The following is a 7,992-nucleotide window of genomic DNA, read 5'->3' as shown; positions in this document are numbered from 1 at the left end:
CTTCCTCCAAACACGGTGAGTGGAGTTAGACCAAAAAGCTCTATTTTTGTCTCATCAGACCACATGACCTTCTCCCATTCCTCCTCTGGATCATCCAGATGGTCATTGGCAAACTTCAGACGGGCCTGGACATGCACTGGCTTAAGCAGGGGGACCTTGCGTGCGCTGCAGAATTTTAATCCATGACGGCGTAGTGTGTTACTAATGGTTTTCTTTGAGACTGTGGTCCCAGCTCTCTTCAGGTCATTGACCAGGTCCTGCCGTGTAGTTCTGGGCTGATCCCTCACCTTTCTCATGATCATTGATGCCCCACGAGGTGAAATCTTGCATGGAGCCCCAGACCGAGGGTGATTGACCGTCATCTTGAACTTCTTCCATTTTCTAATAATTGCGCCAACAGTTGTTTCCTTCTCACCAAGCTGCTTGCCTATTGTCCTGTAGCCCATCCCAGCCTTGTGCAGGTCTACAATTGTATCCCTGATGTCCTTACACAGCTCTCTGGTCTTGGCCATTGTGGAGAGGTTGGAATCTGTTTGATTGAGTGTGTGGACAGGTGTCTTTTATACAGGTAACGAGTTCAAACAGGTGCAGTTAATACAGGTAATGAGTGGAGAACAGGAGGGCTTCTTAAAGAAAAACTAACAGGTCTGTGAGAGCCGGAATTCTTACTGGTTGGTAGGTGATCAAATACTTATGTCATGCAATAAAATGCAAATTAATTATTTAAAAATCATACAATGTGATTTTCTGGATTTTTGTTTTAGATTCCGTCTCTCACAGTTGAAGTGTACCTATGATAAAAATTACAGACCTCTACATGCTTTGTAAGTAGGAAAACCTGCAAAATCGGCAGTGTATCAAATACTTGTTCTCCCCACTGTATATATATATATATACTGTAATTTATACCATCTATTGCACCTTGCCTATGCCGCTCGGCCATCGCTCATCCATATACTTACATGTACGTATTCTCATTCACCCCTTTAGATGTATGTGTATTAGGTAGTTGTTGGGGAATTGTAAGATTACTTGTTAGATATTACTGCACTGTCGGAACTAGAAGCACAAGCATTTCACTACACTCGCATTAACATCTGCTAACCATGTGTATGTATGTGACTTAAATGACTTAAATGTATGTGACAAATAACATTTGATTTGATTTGATTTGAGAGAGCAGTCTATGACTAAGGTGGCTGGAGTCTTTGACAACTTTTAGGGCCTTCCTCTGACACCGCCTGGTATAGAGGTCCTGGATGGCAGGAAGCTTGGCCCCAGTGATGTACTGGGCCGTACGCAACTACCCTCTGTAGTGCCTTGCTGTCGGAGGTCGAGCAGTTGCCATACCAGGCAGTGATGCAACCAGTCAACATGCTCTCGATGGTGCAGCTGTGGAACTTTTTAAGGATCTGAGGTCCCATGCCAAATCTTTTCAGTCTCCTGAGGGGGAATAGGCTTTGTCGTGCCCTCTTCACGGCTGTCTTGGTGTGTTTGGACCATGATAGTTTGTTGGTGATGTGGACACCAAGGAACTTGAAGCTCTCAACCTGCTCCACTACAGCCCTTTTTCCTGTAGTCCACAATCATCTCCTTTGTCTTGATCACGTTGAGGGAGAGGTTGTTATCCTGGCATCACACGGCCAGGTCTCTGACCTCGTCCTTATAGGCTGTCTCATCGTTGTCAGTGATCAGCACTACTACTGTTGTGTCGTCGGGAAACATAATGATGGTGTTGGAGTCGTACCTGGCCATGCAGTCATGAGTGAACAGGGAGTACAGCAAGGGACTGAGCACACACCCCTGAGGGCCCCCTGTGTTGAGGCTCAGCGTGGCGTATGTGTTGTTACCTACCCTTACCACCTGGGGGCGGCCTGTCAGGAAGTCCAGGATCCAGTTGCAGAGGGAGGTGTTTAGTCCCAGGGTCCTTAGCTTAGTGATGAGCTTTGAGGGCACTATGTATTGAACGCTGAGCTGCAGTCAATGAATAGCATTCTCACATAGGTGTTCCTTTTGTCCAGGTGGGAAAGGGCAATATGGAGTGCAATAGAGATTACATCATCTGTGAATCTGTTGGGGCGGTATGCAAATTGGAGTGGGTCTTGGGTTTCTGGGATAATGGTGTTGATGTGAGCCATGACCAGCCTTTCAAAGCACTTCATGGCTACAAACGTGAGTGCTACGGGGTGGTAGTCATTTAGGCAGGTTACCTAAGTGCTCTTGGGCACAGGGACTATGGTGGTCTGCTTGAAACATGTTGGTATTACAGACTCAGTAATGGTCAGCACATGCTCGGAGTACACGTCCTGGTTCTCCGTCTGGCCCTGCGGCCTTGTGAATATCGACCTGTTTAAAGGTCTTACTCACATCGGCTACAGAGAGCGTGATCACACAGTCGTCCGGAACAGCTGATGCTCTCATGCATGCTTCAGTGTTGCTTGCCTCGAAGCGAGCATAGAAGTAATTTAGCTCATCTGGTAGGCTTGTGTCCCTGTGCAGCTCGCGGCTGTGCTTCCCTTTATAGTCTGTAATAGTTTGCAAGCCCTACCACATCCAAGGAGTGTCGGAGCCGGTGTAATACGATTCAATCTTAGTCCTGTATTGACGCTTTGCCTGTTTGATGGTTCGTCGGAGGGCATAGCAGGATTTCTTATAAGCTTCCGGGTTAGAGTCCCGCTCCTTGAAAGCGGCAGCTCTACACTTTAGCTCAGTGCGCATTTTGCTGTAATCCATGGCTTCTGTTTGGGGTATGTACTAGAGGTCGACCGATTGATCGGAATGGCAGATTAATTAGGGCCGATTTCAAGTTTTCATAACAATCGGTAATCTGCATTTTTGGACACCGATCACGGCAGATTACATTGCACTCCACGAGGAGACTGCATGGCAGGCTGACTACCTGTTATGCGAGTGCAGCAAGGAGCCAAGGTAAGGTGCTAGCTGGCATTAAACGTATCTTATAAAAAACAATCAATCTTAACATAATCACTAGTTAACTACACATGGTTGATGATATTACTAGTTTATCTAGCTTGTCCTGCGTTGCATATAATCGATGCGGTGCCTGTTAATTTATCATTGAATCATAGCCTACTTCGCCAAACGGGTGATTTAACAAGCGCATTCGCGAAAAAAGCACTGTCGTTGCACCAATGTGTACCTACCATAAACATCAATGCCTGTCTTAAAATCAATACACAGAAGTATATATTTTTAAACCTGCATATTTAGTTAAAAGAAATTCATGTTAGCAGGCAATACTAAACTATGGAAATTGTGTCACTTCTCTTGCGTTCATTGCACGCAGAGTCAGGGTATATGCAACAGTTTGGGCCGCCTGGCTCGTTGCGAACTAATTTGCCATAATTTTACGTAATTATGACATAACATTGAAGGGTGTGCAATGTCACAGGAATATTTAGACTTATGGATGCCACCCGTTAGATAAAATACGGAACGGTTCCATATTTCACTGAAAGAATAAACGTTTTATTTTCGAAATGATAGTTTCCGGATTTGACCATATTAATGACCAAATGCTCGTATTTCTGTGTGTTATTATGTTATAATTAAGTCTATGATTTGATATTTGATAGAGCAGTCTGACTGAGCGGTGGTAGGCAGCAGCAGGCTCGTAAGCATTCATTCAAACAGCACTTTCGTCCGTTTGCCAGCAGCTCTTCGCAATGCTTCAAGCATTTATGTTTATGACTTCAAGCCTATCAACTCCCGAGATTAGGCTGGTGTAACCGATGTGGAATGGCTGGCTAGTTAGCGGGTTGCGCGCTAATAGCGTTTCAAACGTCACTCGCTCTGAGACTTGGAGTAGTTGTTCTCTGCAAGGGCCGCAGCTTTTGTGGAGCGATGGGTAACGATGCTTCGAGGGTGGCTGTTGTCGATGTGTTCCTGGTTCGAGCCCAGGTAGGGGCGAGGAGATTTGCCAAATGGAGGGCGAGGGAGAGCTTTGTACGCGTCTCTGTGTGTGGAGTAAAGTTGGTCTAGAGTTTTTTTCCTCTGGTTGCACATTTAACATGCTGGTAGAAATTAGGTACAACGGATTTAAGTTCCCTGCATTAAAGTCCCCGGCCACTAGGAGCGCCGCCTCTGGATGAGCGTTTTCCTGTTTGCTTATGGCCGTATACAGCTCATTGAGTGCGGTCTTAGTGCCAGCATCAGTTTGTGGTGGTAAATAGACCGCTATGAATAATTATATATCCCCGATATCTCCGTCTCTTTCTCATGCGAATCACTGGGATTTTGGCCTTGTCGGGTGTCTGAAGTTAATCCTTCATGTCCGACTCTTTAAAGAAAAAACCTTCTTTCAGTACGAGGTGAGTAGTCGCTGTCCTGATATCTAGAAGCTCTTTTCGGTCATAAGAGACAGTGGCAGAAACAATATGTACAAAATAAGTTACAAATAACGCAAAAACACACACAATAGCACAATTGGTTAGGAAACCGTAAAATGGCAGCCATCTCCTGCGGCGTCATTGGTTGACCATATATACAGTATATCTTTTTTTCCAGATCTCACCAGAGATGTTCTATCGGAATCAAGTCTGGGCTCTGGCTGGGCCACTCAAGGACATTCAGAGACTTGTCCCGAAGCCACTCCTGTGTTGTCTTGACTGTGTGCTTAGGGTTGCTGTCCTGTTGGAAGCTAAACCTTCGCCTTAGTCTGAGGTCCTGAGCACTCTGGAGCAGGTTTTCATCAAGGATCTCTCTATACTTTGCCCTTTTTATCTTTCCCTCGATCCTGACGAGTCACCCAGTCCCTGCCACTGAAAAACATCCCCACCATAGGGATGGTGCCAGGGTTTCTCCAGACGTGATGCTTGGCAATCAGGCCAAAGAGTTACATCTTGGTTTCATCAGACCAGATAATCTTGTTTCTCATGGTCTGAGAGTCCTTTAGGTGCCTTTTGGCAAACTCCAAGTGGACTGTCATGTGCCTTTTGCTGAGGAGTGGCTACCGTTTGGCCACTCTACCATAAAGGCCTGCTTGCTGCAGAGATCCTTGTCTTTCTGGAAGGTTCTGCCATCTTTACAGAGGAACTCTGTCAGAGTGACCATCGGGTTCTTGGTCACCTCCCTGACCAAGGCCCTTCTCCCCCGATTGCTCAGTTTAGCCCGGTGGCCAGCTCTAGGAAGAGTCTTGGTGCTTCCAAACTTCTTCCATTTAAGAATGATGGAGGCCACTGTGTTCTTGGGGACCTTCAATGCTGCAGAATGGTTTTGGTACCCTTCCCCAGATCTGTGCCTCGACACCATCCTGTCTCGGAGCTCTACGGACAATTGCTTTCAATCACATGGCTTGGTGCACTGTCAACTGTAAGACCTTATATAGACAGGCATGTGCCTTTTCAAATAATGTCCAATCAATTGAATTTACCACAGGTGGACTCCAATCAAGTAGAAACATCTCAAGGATGAACGATAGAAACAGGATGCACCTGAGCTCAATTTCGACTCTCATAGCAAAAGGTCTGAATACTTATGTAAATAAGGTATTCTGTTTTTTATTTTTCATATATTTTAACACAAAACCTGTTTTTCGCTTTGTCATTATGGGGTATTGTGTGTAGATTGATGAGGATGTATTTATTTCAATCTATTTTAGAATACGGGTGTAACGTAACAAAATGTGGAAAAGGTCAAGGGGTCTGAATACTTTCCGAATGCACTGTAGTTCCACTTTGACATTATAGGGTGTTGTGTGTAGGCCAGAGACAAGGCATCTCTATTTAATCACTTTTACATTCAGGCTGTAACACATCAAAATGTGGAAAAGGCAAGGGGAGTGACTACTTTCTGAAGGCACTGAATAATGTATATATACATTTTTGCTCAATCTGATTGGGTGGGCCTGGCTCCCCACTCGTGCCTATGCGGCTTTTCCACAGTGCCCTATAGCATTTCAACAACTTCTTTTAAGTTCATTTTGGTTTTATTCTGCTTTTTTCTTGTGTGTGTGTGTGTGTGTGTGTGTGTGTGTGTGTGTGTGTGTGTGTGTGTGTGTGTGTGTGTGTGTGTGTGTGTGTGTGTGTGTGTGTGTGTGTGTGTGTGTGTGTGTGTGTGTGTGTGTGTGTGTGTGTGTGTGTGTGTGTGTGGTCAGCGAAGGACGTCATGTCCCTAATTGTTCTCTGACAAGGGACTTTATGAGAAGTGTTTAATTGATTCAGCAGCTTTATCCACTAAATCAGAATTCAGGCTTCTCATTGCTCATTGCTCATTGGCCTCTTTGGCTTTCCCCTTGTCTTTCCTCGTCTATTGGCCGTTCTGGCCGGGCATGAGTTCCCCGGCAGCAGACATGCTCCGTGGCTTGTGGAATGCCCCTCGGCCCCTCAGTCATTCTCATCTCTCCATGCCTCTTCTGTTCCGTGGCGTATTGACTGACCCAGTCTCTCTGATGTTTTGTTGTTATGTTTTTTTTGTTTGGGGAGCTTCTTGTCATTATTGGCAGACCCCCATCTCATGTCGGTATTCAAAGCTGTCATTGTCTGACATGTTTTTCTATTACAGCCACAATGGTCAGGGGTTATGGTATGTGATAGGTCATTTGATCAGAGGTCATGGTGTGTTGATGGGCTGAAATGCAGCTCCTAGGTGGTGGTGTCTATATAGACCAAAGTGACCTCATCTCATTCAGCGTCGTGACTGTGTTGCTCACAGAGAGGTGACCGAACTGCGACCAAGTTCCTCGCAGTAACTGGACGGCGACCAGGTCAAACACAGGCGACCAGGTCACACCACACGGCTCACTGCGACTATAGGACCATGGGACCACATCCTACAACATTATGATTTAGAAAACAACAATGTCATTGACTCTCTGTATGTATCTGACTAATACAGTTTCTATGCAAAAGCACCTGCGGTTCTTGGGATGATGCTAACTGTGAAATACTAGAATAACATGAAAAAGAGTGCTGTGGGAAAGGCTTTATAATGCAAGGAGCAATGGTTTAAAAAATGTTCAAAGCGTTGTCTTATCTCTGAACACGTTTATATGACATTGTAAATCATGTGAACATAAACCAAAGAGAACAACTTCTGTTAAATCTATCTGCATGCTAAATATTTCTCCTTTCCACCTGTAGCACCTTATTATCAGGTGTGCATATACTCTTAAAATGATACATCTATCTGTCTTCCTAAGCAATCTATGTCCAGAATTTAACATGCTATTCACAAAAAGTCATACAATGGTGAAATTACTACTAATATCGACCATTCAACTGTACGTAAAGCTTACCGTAACCGTTTAGTGTCAGTAGCATCAATTTGTGCACATTCAAATCACGAGGGTGCTCTAGCCTTTAGTTACAACTGGCAGCCCCAAAAGTCTTTGATCAGCTGTGCATAACAGCACATCATTGAAATATGCATATCTTTTTAGAGACGTGTCCTCTGTTGAAAGCTGCACACTCTGAAAGGCCATGTCCCAAACACTGGGACGTCTAAAAAATCATTTATGGTTGGGTTTCCAGCTGAACTGACATGGCTAAAAGGAAATGAAGAGGTTGGGAGGAGGGAGCTGGGGAGCGGAGGGGTGCGCCGGGGGGGCCAGGGGGGTCTTCCCTTTTGATCTTTTTAGGGCAGAGAGGGGGGACTCTCCCTGAGCTGGCAAACACATTTAGCTGGTAATTGTTCAGATCATTCTGACAATCAGTCTTGGACAAACAAAAGTTTACAGCTCCAATTGGAAAAGTAAACAGGTCTCCTGTACGGCCTGTATATAAACAATGAAACTGTCGAGTTGGCACTCCACTTTGATCAGTGTTTGCATTTCAATTATCCAGCTTGGTTTGGCTGCTGGTTCTTCCCTAACATTGCATGAAGAATAAGGACATGGATTTAAGGGAATCTCTGTCACTTGGAAGGAAAATCAATGCAACTAGTCTTCTAGGCTCTAAGAATGAAATGCAATGAAGAGAAGGGGAGTTAACTAACTGTACTCTGTTTCTGGACAGTGTCAAACACAGAAAACTC

Source organism: Salvelinus alpinus, chromosome 32 (genome assembly GCF_045679555.1).
Source record: "Salvelinus alpinus chromosome 32, SLU_Salpinus.1, whole genome shotgun sequence".
Lineage (NCBI taxonomy): Eukaryota > Metazoa > Chordata > Actinopteri > Salmoniformes > Salmonidae > Salvelinus > Salvelinus alpinus.
Note: the sequence above shows the minus strand (reverse complement) of the source record.